This window comes from Caretta caretta, chromosome 13 (assembly GCF_965140235.1).
Source record: "Caretta caretta isolate rCarCar2 chromosome 13, rCarCar1.hap1, whole genome shotgun sequence".
Lineage (NCBI taxonomy): Eukaryota > Metazoa > Chordata > Testudines > Cheloniidae > Caretta > Caretta caretta.
In genome coordinates, this window is record NC_134218.1 from 21448716 (window position 1) to 21464872 (window position 16157).

The window sequence follows — 16157 nt, forward strand, 5'->3', positions numbered from 1 at the left end:
CTTAGAAAAGAGATGACTAAGGGGGAATAGATAGAGGTCTATAAAATCATGACTGGTGCAGAGAACATGAGAACCAGGGGGTCACCCAATAAAATTAATAGGCGGCAGGCTGAAAGAAAAAAACAATAGGAAGTAAGTACTTCTTCACGCAACGCACAGTCAACCTGTGAACCTTGTTGCCAGGGGATGTTGTGAATGCCAAAAGCAGGGTGGATAGAAATCAATTATTTATTTATTTTTATTTAAATCAGATTTTTTTGATAAAATGCTTTTTGAGGAAAAAACCTAGCTAAAGATAGTTTTAATTAAGATACTATATTATAGCTCAAAGATATCTCATCATGGAATAGGGATTATAAATTCTAATTCTATAGTATGAGACAATATATGCATATAATGTTTAAGAAAAGTTTTGTAAATGAGTTCCAACAGTTCATGGATTAGGGACCCAATTTTATGGGATTCCAGGGGCTTCTGTATAGATTATTTAGGTTAATCTTTCTATCTACCCAATGGGACTCAGGCCTCAGTCTAGGAGATATCATCAAAGATGCTTAATTTTGCAGTTCTCAAACTGTGAATTTGTGTCTCCAGAGATAACGTGCTTGTTAACAGCAAAAATGTTTTTAAATAAATAAAATACAGAGAGGTGAGAAATAACAGACCTCAACCCTATTGTCCCTCTGCAAATTTGTGTACACAGAGTTAATCCCTTACCTCTCTCTAAAATTGCAAAGTTTCAAAAAGTTCAATGAATAGAAGATTGTTGGGGGCGGAATAGATCTGGACAAAGAGAAGAAGTCTGGAAATAAATATGAGAAGGGAGGGACAGGCAGTAGAAACAACAGTGAAACTGTTTGAGCAGCATATTCCAGAAGTCTTGAGGTCTTTCTGAGTGTAGCCTTCATTGATTTGAGATCTACCAAACCATTCTCTCACTAAAAGGGAAAACCTATAATGGCAGCAGGCTGTAAAAGAGACCCAGTTTGGGAATATTTTAATGAAGTTCCTCTACCTGTGGGTAAGACAGGCATGCGTGCAAAATGCAAACAGTGCAACAAAGAAATGCAAGGCCTGGTTGCCCAAATGAAACAACATCATGAGAAGTGTTCCTTCTCAGGAGGAAGCGGTGCTGAAGATGATGAAAGGAACATGTCTGAACATGCAGGATCTTCAGGTTGGTAAACTTTTTTATTTCATATTTCTTTCTTAAGGACTGCCTGTCTTCCTTCTGGACTATTCTTGAATTCTCATGTTTGAGCAAAATATATAGTTGTTACTCTATGGTACTATCGTTTTAGATGCAGTTGTGATAAAAAATAAAAAGCTGAAATAGGCAGATCTTCCTTTTATAGTTTCACCTTTAAAGTAGTACTGAGTGTCAGCGAATGCAATGAGTAATACTAGATGAGCAGTATGGTAATAATAATTAAATAACTGTATTGATTTATATTGTTTAGGAGAATCCATCCTCAACGTACAGAATTCTGAAGACTATCCACCTTCAAGATCACCATCATTTTCCATAGTTTCAGAGTTATCTGCCAATGATAGTGTTTCAGTTACACCATGTATGTCACATAGCCACAGTATATCACCTGTAGCAAAAAGGGAAAAAAATCTCCATCATCCAGAAACAACCATAAATAAGTTTGTGATAAGAACCAGCAGATTACAAAAAGAGTTAATTGATGAAAAAATTGCCCGGTTTGTTTATGCAACAAACTCTGCTTTCCGTATGATTGAGAATCCACACTTCATTAACATGGGTCAGTCATGAAAACCAGGATACAGTCCACCCAACAGAGCAGATGTCGCAGGCAAATTGCTGGATGAAGCATATGAAAGAGAAATTGATCAGCGTGCAAAAGGTCTAGAGGGTAAAATTGTTAACCTGAGTCTTGATGGGCGGAGCAATGTCCGCAATGCTCCTGTTGTATGTGCTTGTGTGACAACAGGAGGAGGGAATGTTTTCCTTACAGAAACAATTGATACATCAGGAAACGCACACACAGCAGAATACTTACAAGAAGTAGCAGTAAAAGCTATAAAACACTGAAAAAAAAGTCAAATGTCTAGTACGCAGCTTGGTCACAGAAAATGCCGCAAATATATCCAAGATGAGAAGAAACTATTTAGAAGAGTGTGAAGAGAGTCCCAAGCGAACATCATACGGTTGCAGTGCTCATTTATTGCAACTCCTAGGCAAAGACTTCAGTGTTCCAGAAATAAAGGCTAATGTTGTTGAAATTGCAAAATACTTCTGTAACAACCACTTTGCAGCAGCTGCTCTGAAAAAAGTGGGAGGAACCAAGCAAACTCTCCCACAAGACGTGCGATGGAACTCAGGAGTGGACTGTTTTGAGTATTGTATCAAGAACTGGCCTCATCTGATGACAGTTTGTGAACAAAATCGTGAAAAAATAGATGGCACCGTCACAGCCAAAGTTCTCGACACTGGGCTTAAGGGAAATGTGGAACACATGCTGAATACCCTGAAGCCTATTTCCGTAGCCTTGAACAAAATGCAGGGAAATTGCTGTTTTATTGCTGACGCTGTTGAAATTTGGAAGGAACTGAGGGAGATCTTAAAAAGAGAAATATGCAATGACAGAGTTAAATTACAACCATTAAAAAAACTAATGAGACAAGCACGATCTCAAGCTCATTTTCCTGCAAATATTCTCAATACTCAGTACCAGGGTCAAACCTTAACTGCCGAAGAAGAGGAGTTGGCTATGACATGGACGTCCAGCAATCATCCCTCCATAATGCCAACTATAATAAACTTCAGAGCTAAGGGTGAACCATTCAAGAAATATATGTTTGCTGATGATGTTTTAAAGAAAGTCACACCAGTGAACTGGTGGAAGTCACTTAAGCACTTGGATTCAGAGACTGTTGAAGTGATAATCTCACTTTTAACAGCAATAGCTTCTTCTGCCAGTGTAGAAAGAATATTTTCTTTCTTTCATTCCAAATTGAGAAATCGTTTGGGACCTGAAAAAGCAGGAAAGCTTGTTTTTCTTTTCCAGATTATGAAAAAACAGGAAAATGAAGGTGAAGACGACTGAGTTGGCTGCAGAAGCCAATATTTTAAGTTTCTCATGTTGACCTGGCTGACATAGTCGATTTAATTTAAAAAACAAAAACAAAAAACATTTAATTTAACTATTTTAGTTAAAAACAATTTTAACAAAAACAAACCAGATTTTAAAAACCTTGAATGTTTAACTAAATTCAAGAATGCATATGCATGTTTTGTTAAAATATTATGTGTTTGCTGTTGAAGAAAAAAAATCCAAAATACATAACGTTGTTGTTTTAGTTAAATAAAACAATTTAAATGTCTGTCTAGTGATGTTCTCCTTCTAATACAGCATGGCAAGAAAATCCTCCAAATATTAATAATTAACCTGTTCAACTGGAGATAGTTCACCTCCCAACGACTTCATAAATATCTGCTTCAATTATCTTTGGTAAATGAAATAACCAAACAATCATTCATTTTCTGATATAGCTGTAAAACTAATTTGAAAAGTTTTCAAAATAAATCACTTAAAAATTTATAGTGTGTACCTTCTAAAAATGAAACCTACATCTACCTCTGAGTTATGAAGAATATGTATTGAGGTTATAACAACCAACAAGAATGCACTTTTATGTAGAAATCCATGATTAAATCAAGTCTTCCTGACTAGTGATTTAAATCATGATTTAAATTTAAATTTAATCAAATCAAAAAGTATAACTGGTTAAAAGTAGAATTAGATAAATTCACGGAGGATAGGTCCATTGATGGCTATTAGCCAGGATGGTCAGGGACTCAACCCCGTGCTCTGGGTGTCCCTAAATCTCTCACTGCCAGATGCTGGGACTGGAAAACAGGGGATGCATCACTTGATAATTGCCCTGTTCTGTTCATTCCCTCTGAAGTACCTGGCATTGGCCTTGTAGGAAGACAGGTTCCTGGGTTACTGGGCTAGATGGACCATTGATCTGACCCAGTATGGCCATTCTTATGTTCATTTATACCTGTGCAATCCACTGTCTTCCAATCTGGACCTCCGGAATGCCAACTCAAAGCCATTAGCATTCAGGGGGCTGCACAGATGTAACCCAGCACAGACATTACAGGAGAGGTGAGAAAAAGAATGGTCTAGTGGTTAAGACATTAACCTAGACAGACCTGGGTTCCAGTCCACGCTCTGCCACAGACTTCCTGTATGACCTTGGCCCAGTCACTTAGCTTCTCTGTGCCTCAGTCCCCCATCTGCAAGATGGGGATAATAGTACTGTTCTACCTCCCAGGAGTGTTGTGAGAATAAGTGTGGTAAAGATCATGAGGAGCTCAGATACTAGGATAATTGGGGCCATATGAGCACCCTGGAGAGAGAGTTTTCTTGCACTCATGAGATGGAAAGAGCCCAGCTTGATGTTAAAACAAACACCTTGTCATCTGAGCCAATCCAACATGGACTCAATGAGACACAACATGCAGAGAGTCCCACAGTACCATTTTTTGCTGCCAGCTTACAGGGCAGAATCCCACATTAGGGTAGGTCAGATATGGAGTCTGTGTGCTGGTGAACAAAATTTCTTTGAAGTGGTCAGGTTATAACAAACCACAACCATGCTTAATGTCAGCCTCTGCTAGTCTCATGGACCCCACCTACCTATAGCCTTAGTCTTCTCTGCCTTTTTTTTACTATATGTGCTTAGGCTGCCCTACCCATAAGGAAGGATCCCTAGAGCACAAGTACTGATTTCCTGTCTCCAAGTCAGACTAACTGGATGATGTTAACCTTTACACCACAGTATAATTACACTGATTGGCTTTTCAGAGTCAGGCAAGCACTTAAATAAAGAAGTCAACATTTGACCTCACAGAGAAATCAGCTTTACCTAAGCCCATTATACCGTCAAGTTTTTAGACATCATTCCTTAGCCTCAATTGACATGGGTTTAGGGTTGTTTTGGGGGGATGGATTTTAGTTATTGATATTTTGGGTCATTTACAATAAGACAGTACATTGCTTTAAGAAATTTTAAAAAGTTATTCAAAGATCCCTATGGTCAAATCAGAAACCAAGAATCAAAACTGAATGGCTGGACCACCAAATTGAGATGGGAGGCCTGGCTCTGCCACATTTCAAAAGATACTCTGGGGTGGCACAAATTAGACCAGTACTGGAATGGATCTCTAAAAGAGAGAATCCATCATGGATACAGATTGAATAGAAACTGGCAAACTCAATCTCGTTATATAATTGTGCACTGAACTTGTAACCCAAAATTCTGTCACCCACAAATAAGCCCCGTCGTTTTCAGTTTAAACCAATTTTGACCGAAAAAATCCCGGGTTTTACAAAAAAGTATTATGTGGGTTTTTTCCCCGATTTTTACCCTACTTCTGTATCATTCTATATATAAAAAATAATTTGTTTTATTAGGAAAATACGATACATTACATGAGCTCTATGATAATACGTTAGTCTCTGCGTATGCAAAGCTGCCTGTTGAAGTAAGGCTGTGTATTAGTTTAGAAGATACACACAACAAACAAACAGGTAGGCACGCAAGCTCTGAAGTGAGTGCCAATCTGAACGTGCTGATGAATCTCATGCCCACATTTCAATAGCAGATAACAGTTTAAAGTTTTGATACACTAAAACGGGAAGAAAACGAAAATCTGTCTCAGACTACGTGTCAGAACACAAGGAAGTATTCAAAAGTTTAAAAAAAACAAACAGGAGAAAAGGACAAAGTTGAGTGTTTATGCTGCAAATGGTGAGGCCCAATTATTAAATGTAAATATTTATAGGCTAATAGTTCTAAGTCTACAACAGTAAACTGGTCATTCAAAGGAAAAGTTTTATTTGGGATTAGAAATATTGTTTTCTTAAACTCAGAGGTGGCATTGTGTTTTGAGTTCTATTTTAGTTCTGCAGCAAACTACATTGACTTCCACTCATCAAAGCATTAATCTACTGAACACTTTCCCCCCGTCCTTCCATCCACCAAAATAAACCCCAATATTTATCCAGAAAAATTAATAACTTTTTTGCACAGATTTGCACCTTTTTGGCTGTTGTAGTATTAAACATGGATAAATTCCTGGGGAAAATTAAATAAAATAAAAACCGAAAACAAAGGGCCCTACCTATGAAATATCACCCACCACTTAAAGTGGGTTTAATTAGAAGGAATTAGCTTATCCCAGTCTTCCCCTTGTACCCCTTCTAAAATCAATCTCTGGTTGCAAGAAAACTGTATCGTCCTTAAAGTTATTTCAAATTTAAAACTCTTCCAACCGGCACATAATCTCCATGATACAAAGATGTCCAGGTACACAACATCTGAACCTTTTAGGACACCCCACATTCAACCAAAGCACTGACTGCATGTTAATTTTAAAATTTCCCCATAGCTTGACAGGTTGATTTGAAAGACAATCTCCTGGGAAGGACCATGAAGTGAGAAAGAAAATAAAAATGTGGTATGGTTTGAAATATATTTTGGTAGAAATAAGAGGAACAAATAATTAACCCAGTGGTAAGTTTCTCCTCAGTTAGCGTTAACAGGGTGTGTGTGGAAAAGGGAATGTTGCAGTTTTCTGGGTGATGCTTCATTAGAAGTCTGACATGTCAGACATATGGGCCTTGTCTATACATGAAAGATGCACCAGTTGAACTAAAAATCAGATTTTAGAGCAATATCATAAAGCTAGGTTCAAACCCCTGTATGGAGACACTTAAAACTGATCACATCTGTCCTTGTATCAAGTTAGCTTACGCCAGTTCCTTACATTAGACAAAATCACCCACCTCCTGGAAAACACTCCACACATGACGTCAGTGGAACCGTTTACCTGAAGTCAAGCATGTGCTTACATGTTTTGCTTGGCTGGGCCAGAGTGCTTAGTACCTTGCAGTATTGAGCCCTATATTACCATCATCTCTCATTGACATAGCCCCTTCCATCTGCAGAGATTCCCAGGGGCTTTGCAGCCTGTGTACTATCTATGCATAAGTGACCCACCATGCAGCCACCTCTGGGGCAGAAGATGCTCAACAGTACACAGCAACACTGAACAGCGGCCCAGGTCAGGAAGTAAAGAATACCACATCCAACTGTAACTGCAAAGGGAATTTAGGTAGGCAGTGACTACTTGATTCTGAATTTGGCTAGGATGCTGGAATTAACATCACTGCTCTTAAGAAAAGTGTTGTAAGATCTTTAATAGCCATGAGGCACCACGACCTACCTTTTCCATCTCATTCAAAATAAAGAGAGAAATAACCTCAGCACGTATTATAAACCAGAGTGGAGAGCTTTTGAATCAGATTTTTAAAGATGGGGATCACGTCTCCCCCACTAACATTTACATGGTTTTAAAAGCTACAATAGCTCAACCTCCAAACTCTGTGCACCTTCCTCCACCGTAAATCAGGCAGTGCCAGAATAACAGAGATCTAATTCAAAAAATAATTAATCCATAGCTTGCAGACGGAGGATTAGAAAGCACTGGGGTTACCGCTTCCTCACCAGCACTACACCTATTCCCCTACCAGTCTTCAGCATTTTTTGGTTCACCAGTGCTACTGAGTTTCTCAAGGAAATGCATATCCATATTGTTAGCCATAGATGCTGGAAACAGGTGTGCTGGGGGTGCTCCTGCACCCCCTGGTTTGAAGTGGTTTCCATCCTATACAGGGTTTACAGTTTGCTTCAATTGCTCTCAGCACCCCCACGATACAAATTGTTCCAGCCCCCCTGTTGTTAGCTGTCTGGTTTATTAAACAGGGGCAAGAGTAACCCAGTTGAGGCCCCACACATCCTTGTTCTTCCTGGGTGAGAGATACCGCTAAGAGGAAGTTATCTCTGGATTCTAGTGTCTGCAAAGCCCCAAACCCAGCAATCCTTCCCCCTTCAAGGAGAAATAAAAATTAACAAGGAAAAGCTGCTATTTTAGTGCAATGCAATGGACAAGCTCCCCCTTCTGTTCTGCAGTTGAATAACCGTCCCAGCACTGTCCCCAGTAACGCGAGTGCTCTCCTGAACGGACGGTCAGATTCTGCCACTCTAATTTAATGCACAAGCAATAGCACGAACTCAGGAAACCCAGGTTCAGCTGTCACCTCTGTCGCAGGATTCCAGTACGACCCTAGGCAAGTCACAATCTCTCTGGGCCTCCATTCTCCATCTGTAAAAATAGGGAGCACAATATTTCCCAAGCTCAGTGGCTTTCAACTTGTGGTCCGTGGGCCCCAGGGTTCTGCAGACTATGTCTAAGATTTCCAAAGGGGTCCGCACCTCCATTCGAAATGTTTTAGGGGCTCGCAAATGAAAAAAGGTTGAAAACCACTGTCCTAAGATCACACAGGTATTGTGAAGATAAATACATTAATCGTGGCACTAATACTACTATGAGGGATGCCAGGTACATAAATAGATTACACTTGGACTTCTTGCATTCACAACATGAATAAGGCCGGCAGATTTGTACCCAGTAGGAGTTCTATTAATGGAGCCATCAGAAAACAAATCAGCGTTTGCTCTAAGCTAGTGTATTTGGTTGACGTGTGCAGTTAGATGGCTGTTATAGTCCTCTTAGCCCCACCCCAGAAGTGGACGCATACACAGTGTGTGCAGGTATATGCCTTTGGGATGGAAGGTGCTATGCAAATATCATAAGATACTCGAGATGGGACCAACCTGGAACACCAGAGTTCCCCACTCACCCTGAACTCTGGGAATGTCCCAGTCTGGATCTAGATCTGAACACAAAGGCTTGAGTCCCTTGCTAATAAATATCTGCCAGGCAGTACAGAACAAAAGACGTCTACGGGGCAGGGTCTTTACTTTTAGGCTCCTACGATGTTTTGCATATCCAGGCAATGGCAGCGTCCCTCTAGCAGAAACACTGTACCTGGGAACCAGCCCTTTGTTCCCAACCCCTGTCAAGTGCGGTGCAGGCTAGCTGTGAGAAGAGCAATGTAGGCAGCACGTGGGGTACGCTCCCCCGTGCCGTAAGCGCATAAGGTGCTCCGTGTGGCTGCGCTGTGGGTACTGCTATTTCCTGCCTTAATCTCCAGATGTTGCTGCCTCAGCTTCGTCTCCGGCTCATGTGCTCGGTGTCTTGTGCACTCCAGCACTCGGCCCCCCCACCACCACCTGCACAAACCATTGCCGAGCAAACTGAAACACGCGACGCAAGGACAGACAGACAGTTTCTGATCCCTGCTAACTGAAGCCAGCTGTCACACGCAACAGGCATTTAGAGAAGGCTTCAAGTGGGAGGAGAGGGTGCTCAGAAAAGGATCTTCCTCTCCTTTCGCCCTGACTCCACGTGCCCCGTCCCCACATACAGCATTCACCCAGTGCACGTCCAGCCCTAGAGACCGCGTTCCCAGTTAGCTATGCAGCGCAGGAAAGGGATGGAGGAGGGATTTTTTTCTGAAGGGGCTGACTACCGATTGCAAACCACATGACTCAGCTCCTCAGAGCGGAGGATCCTTTTTCATTCCAGTTTATAACATGGTACAAGGGGAGAGAACTGTTCACAGGAGGCTCGGGAGAGAGGAGATCGTCTTATAGTCCAATTCCATGCATCCCCCCCCCCACCCATGAACTGGCTTGGATCAGCATGCATGCGCCATGGGCCCAGGAGAGGGAAGGAGGCAGAGAACCTCCTCAGCGATCACTCCTTTCCTACAGAGAAATTTACAAAATTCCTTTCCAAATAACCTGCTTTTCTGCAGGGCTAATAGGCAAACCCTTATCAGGCTGCCTCTGAGTGACTAGGTGACCCAAGAACCTGAATGATGACAAGCTTTCATTAAGCCCATGTGAAGCCCGAAGCAAAGGAAGTAAAGGGACAGGGACCGTACACACAGGCAGCTACTCTGAAGAGAGCTGGGCGTTTCCGTCACTCTTGTCTCAGGGTCAAAAGGCCAAGACTGTGACCAGGTCGACACTAGGAAATTAGGAGAGCATAAGCACATCGCTCAAGGGCGTGAATAATTCACACCCCTGAGCAGCATCGTTAAGCTGACCTACGGCCGCATGTAGACAGCACTAGGTCATTGGAAGAATTCTTCCATCGACCTAGCTGCTGCCTCCTGGGGAAGTGGATGAACTACACGATGGGAGAACCCCCCTGCCCCCCCCCCCCGTGGTAGTATCTACTACCTAGCTTTTGTAGCTCTTCCGGCTGGACTCGGAGAGTAGGGCCAAGTGGCTGGGAGACAGCATGAGCTAGTGAATATGGCACCGGCCTGGGAGTCAGGGGACCTGGACTCTAAGTCCTAGCTCTGCCGCTGACGTGCTGGGTGACTATCCCCTCCCGGTGCCTCTGCTGCCCCTCCCCATCTCCATCTGTCCTGCCTACTTTACAATGTAAGCTCTTTGAAATGGGGACTGCCTCTCAGCACGGAGCATGACATACTTTCAGTCTTTGCTAGGGCATTTCAGTGCTAGTGGAATAGAAACACACCACAAAAAAGCATCAAACCAGGAAGTGCCCTAAAACCCTTGTTTAAAAAAGCAAGCAAGCAGGGCCTGGGTCCTAGATTGTAAGAGGCTGGAGTTTGTTTTGTACAGCTGCACTAGACACCAGGACTAGGAGCCAGGACCTCCGAGTTATAAGCCCAGCTCTTCTACCAAAACCTGGTGTCCTTAAGCACCTGACTTCACTTCCCTTACTCAGTTTCCCCATTTGGGACAATACTCGTTTACCTGCCTCAAGGGGAAGCTAGAAGGGTTAAAGCACTTTGAAGATGTAAAATGCTGTATAAGGACTACAGGAAATATTACATTTAAATGGAATATATATAGGTATATATATACGTGCACGTGACATGAGAGAGAGTTGAGACTTTCCACAAAACCCACCACCAGGACTGAGGCCAATTGGCAGACTTAGCAGTAGAACTATAGGTAGTTTGTGGCAAATAATTTATTCAAGGAATTTTCCTGTTCATCTGATGGTTTTTCCTCTAATGTGTTTACTTGAAGTTACTCTCTGACTAGTTCTCAGTCTTGTTTGGAGGCATGTCATCATGAATACTCCATACAGGAAACTCAAGCTCTTCTTAATAAGGCATATGCAATGGTTCCATTCCCCGATTGGATGAACTGGTACAAGGGGAGGTTTCTGGGGCAAGGAGGTATTTGAAATTTGTTCTCCTACAAACACTCTTCAGTGCTCGCTTAAGATTTGCTGTCTCCACAAATGCTCCCGCCAGAAAATTCATGGTGAGTGAACATGAGAGGGGGGATAAACATAGACAAAGTGGCAGTGCTTAAAAAAAGTGAGTGAATCGTTGCAAAAAAATAAAATAACCCAGCACACCTGCAAGTTTTGCTTTTTTAATAAAAACATTTAAGAGATGTGCCTGGTCTGTTAAATACATGTTATCAGAGCTTTCACTCAATTTCATAAAATCACTAGAAACAACATAGGTGCAATATGATACACAGAGAGACCTGCTGACAATATTCCTGTGTAAGGTCTCTTTGCACAAAAGCTCCCTGTTGTAATGGCTACCAGGGGCGTGCGCAGGAATTTAAATTTGACTGCTTTTGGAGGGGCATGTTCTGGGCCCCTGCCACGGCCCCAGGGAGGCGGAGGAGCTCTGCGTCCCCGCCAATTATTGCGAGATGCCCCTGCTTGCGCTCCCCCCACCCAACCCCATGCATGCCCCTAATGGTTACTGTTTTGTTTCTGATATTTACATGGCAAGGATTTGTAAAGCTGTTAAAGCTTCCTAAGTAAATAAATAGTATAGAAGTGAGTGAATTCTCGCTGAACATTGATACAGCTTTCACCCAGCTCAGCAGAGACCCGGGAACTGATTAGCCCGGTCATTTCTAGGCTCTGGCGACACTAGGGGAAACACATCGTCGTTCTCCCCTAGTGCAGCTCTCCTGGGGTCAGCAACGGTGGAAGCTGCAGTGTAGAAAGGGCAGCGGCATTTTGACCACCCTGGCAGCTAGACTTGCACAGTTGAGCAACGAAGTGGTAAAAGCACCAGACAAGAGCCCTGTGTATGCTACAGCATTCATCGCTCCCGCTACTAGAGGGACTGCCCCAATTGTGAATGATGGGGCTAAATTTTGCCAGAGCCGACGTGGACCTGGAGACAGTCCCTCCGGACCAGGTTTAAGGCAATACTGGGAGGCCTGCACTGGTACCTGCCATCCTGTGGCTGCACAGAGCACTTCAGTCCTCTGGGACTGTCCATCTGGCACCATAAATAAGCAGCACAGGCTTGATCCTGCTGCCACTCACGTCAGCAGTGAAAACTTTCCCTAACTTAAATGGAAGTGGGATCCAGCAGAAGTCCTGGGGCTGCTGGAAGGGTCAGCGAGCGGCCCAAGGTGAGCTCTTCGGCACTGTACTTGAAGCCTTCATCCTCGACCCCCTCCCTTCCTCCTTTCCCAGAAAGATCATCATTTTGGAGGGAAAAAAATAAAACCGAGGAAAAGCAGCAGCCAAGGATTTGCGAGTACCACAATCTCGCCACCCCTCCAGCAGCCCTGCATCATTCTCCAGAGCAGATGGTGCAATGGTAACAAGATCGGAAAGGTCCTGCAGAGGACAAAGACTGATCAATAGAGTGACTCTGATGCAGCTCTTTATCTCAGCATTCAAGGGGGTTGGGACTGAGGGGCAGCGGGGTGGGGAGGGAAAAGAAACCGAAGCACCAGGTTTGATTCCAGGAACTGACACCAAGGAGCGGCACCGCTCTCTCCAGAGCCCAGGAAACCAGACTGCAGACAGTAACACCTTCACACAGCTAGAGGCCCGCGGTCCACTAGCAACACAGCACTTGGCATTAACGGGATGGGGATGGGGCTGTACAATTCAACAACTGGGAGAAGAGACATCGGGAGCATGCCAGTTATGCCTCTGCGGAAATACTCTGGGGCTGGTCGAAGGCGTGGGAGAGGCATCAATGCTGGGACCATGGTGATACTAATTAGGAAGTCATGACAGCAGCTCCAGGCATCAGTGCCTTTAAAAGCAGCTCGGATAGGATTTTGGTTCATCGTTTTGTTTTGGGTTTTTTTTGGGTGGAGGGATTAATTTAGTGCAGAAAGAGATAGCCCGGGAGAATGAATCCGTCTGTCCCCAGAGCAGGTACTGCAAGGGGAGAGGCAGGGCAAGACGTTGAACACGATGCAGGAAGACGATCGGTGATAAGGAAGAAAAGCGAGAAGTCAGGAAAGGAAAAACAGTCCAATGAGTGGGGGAAAGGACAGTAAGTAAAGAACAGGAATAAATTCTGACACTTAACGGGCATCTTGCCAAGCCATGGACAGCAACTGAGCAAACTCCAACACTCCTGACGCTTTGGGATCAGAAGCGGCTCAGGGACAGGTGTAGGGCCTGAAACTATTTTTAAATTCTTGTTTTGAGACCAACTGGATTTTGAGCTCGCCAGGCCCCTCTGCGTGACTTGGCTAGGTCACGCAGCAAGTCAGGGTCCTGACTCCCAGCCCCTGCCCCTGAGACCAGGGCTTCTCAAACTGCCAGGTCGCACCAACAGGAGCTTCTGGGTTTGTCCCCTCACTCCTGCTCTCTCTCTCGCCTGATACCTCCTCACCCCCACCCTCTGCCCTGATCCCCCACCTCACCGCACCCTCGGCCCGCACAATGCTCAGTTGTAGTCAAAGGGAAGGGAAGCGGCGCTCCAAAAGGCGGAGCAGCCCCTCAATGTGGCACTGTCCCCAGAGCCACGGGCTAGGCAGGGAGGCGTTTGTGGGTGCTACGCTCCCCTTAATACTCCAGCCAACATCTCACCCTCCAAAACCACCAGCAGTGTCATACTTCCTTATCAAAACCCCAATCCTTGCTCGACACAAAGGGTTGTGAAATCGGGGTGGGTTACAATAAGAACCCAGGGTGTTTTCTAAATTGCAGGTGGACAAGGTTTGAGAACCACCGATCTAGCCTACAAAGGCATGAGAATCAATACAATGAACGATGCTGAGACTTTAGAGCAAGCCTGTGAAACAGATATTGGCTGAAAAAACAATTTAGAGGCGAGTTCTGCCCTCAGACGCACAAGCGCGGCAGCCACTAAGATCCGAGGGCAGAATGTGAACCTTTGATCCATTATGTCCTTGAAGTAACTGAAGCTTCTCCCAGATACCGTGGCACCTGTCCTGAGCTAGTGCCCTAGCACCTCCCAAACAAAGCCTCCCCTCATCCTCGTGAGGTAGTAATGTCCTGTCCATTTTAAAGGGGGGGAACCAGGCACAGAGAAAGTTGCGTGACTTGCTCAAGGTCATAGACCAAAGCGGAGGCCAGCTCAGAAACACAGCAACAGTACGAAACAGGAGAGGAGCAATTATAAGTAGATACAACACAAACAAGTGACCTAGTAAATGCCGAGATTTTAAGATTCACTGATAAACTGATACTAGATATTGCCTAAGGAAAACAAAGGACAAGGGCACAGAAGTGGGGGAAGAGGAAGAACATGACAACCACACGCATGGCTTTTGATCATCACCCGGCACCTCACCCAGCATGTAAACAGGAAAAAGCCACTCAAACAACGGCCTCTAACCAGTATCTCCCCATTGAGATCAGAGTGACCCAGCAATCTGCCTTGATGTCTTGCCAATCCCAGACCAAGAGAAATCCTTTCAGGGAGGAGAAGTGCAGGGAAATTAAATAGCCTTTAACAGGAACCAAACCTGCTAGCATCAGCTTGGAAATCAAGACGAGTTGACGAGCAGAGACCAGGGAAGGGGACTGATGAAGACAGCTTGGTCTCTGCACAGCCTGGACATGAAGTGGGGGAGGTATGTGACACAGCTGGGTGTTTAACATTTTATCCCTCCCAGTGGGAGAATATTGATTTCCTTTAATGGAACTGAAGCGACCACGAATCTGAAGGGTCCACTTTAAGATGCAACTAACTGTGCCCTTTAATTTAGGCCAAGGAGATTATGGTACAGCCAGGCTGGTCAGCTTCTATTTTTAAGCCAAAGCAGACTTTTGCAGTAGTTGGTTCCTTTCTGCCCTTACACAAATAGATGCTCTGCTGAAACAGAGTGCTAAGCGATTTCTCCCTCAAATCCCTGCAAACAGGACCCAAGTTACCTCTTTCCAGCCTCTGACAGCCACAGCTCAAACCCTGTTCAGACCACAACTGAAGATGCATCTCTAAACCGAGCCCCTAGTGGACACAGAAGCAGGGCACAGAAGTCACCACAGATTCTAGCACAACTGATATTCTTAGCACAGGCCTACAACTGGACTGTAAGGGGTGATGCAGGTCAGGACTGCAGAGGCCACTGACAGAGCTGGGAACGGGGTGGTACTGGATTATAAATGGGGCTGCAGCAGGTCAGGACCCAGGTGCAATGGCAGGTTGTGCTCCTCCCACAACAGACTCTCCTTGCCTAAGAACACTTTATCTGCATCTTCCTTGTGCTCCCACCCCAGGCAGTGTGTGCTAGACTGCCCGAGACAAGTACAGCTGTTGCAGTGGATGGTGGATGGAGACACGGTCGCAAACACAACGGGTTCCTCGCCCTGCTGATGGCTTTGAAGCTCAGGACCAAGGCTTAAACTGGAACAGCAGCGGGCTGGGAGCCAGAGGAGGGATGGGGACATGGGGGTGACGTGTTTGGGGAGGCTCTGCCCACCGAGGAGGCAGCGTTTGTACGTTCTGCGGATAACTAGATATCTGTCTGCCTGTGTGTGAGGGACAGTCCAGACAGCTGTGGGGCGAGACTGAGAGGCACTGGCAGAGCCTTGATTAACGAGGGTCCCCCCAAGTCCCCACACAGCACCAAAAATCACTTTAAAAAACTGAACCTATTATTAAACAGAAGCGTGTCTGGTGTGCAGTGGTGGGGGAGGTATCAGCAAACCACATTTAAGCCATTTCCTGCCCCACTTCTCCGGGGAAATGTTGTTCACCGAGGCCCCAGTTTTGCCAGCCAGTTCTATCTGAACACAACGTTCTGGCTGCACAAACCCAGTTGCAGGCTTGGACAATAAACTCTGTGGAGCAGAGAGGCGTGTCTTTTTACCTGTTATGTGCCAAGCACATTGGGGGGGAGGGAGGGGCTTCATTTAATGAAGTGATAATTGCACCCACAAAAACCTCATCACTGAGCTAGAGAAAAAC

The 16157-nt window shown here is 44.6% G+C and overlaps 1 protein-coding gene across 12 annotated transcripts in view; it reads right to left on the minus strand.

Annotated features, from left to right (window-relative positions):
• PLCG1 (phospholipase C gamma 1) overlaps window positions 1-16157 on the minus strand; it is a 95012-nt gene that overhangs the window by 66173 nt on the left and 12682 nt on the right. The window contains exon 1 of one of the 12 annotated variants that reach the window (XM_075118806.1): window positions 10195-10286. The exons of the other annotated variants lie outside the window; for them this stretch is intronic. The gene's annotated coding sequence lies outside the window, so the exon portion shown is untranslated. Of the gene's footprint in view, window positions 1-10194; window positions 10287-16157 lie in introns of those variants that run through there. 12 annotated transcript variants of the gene reach the window in all.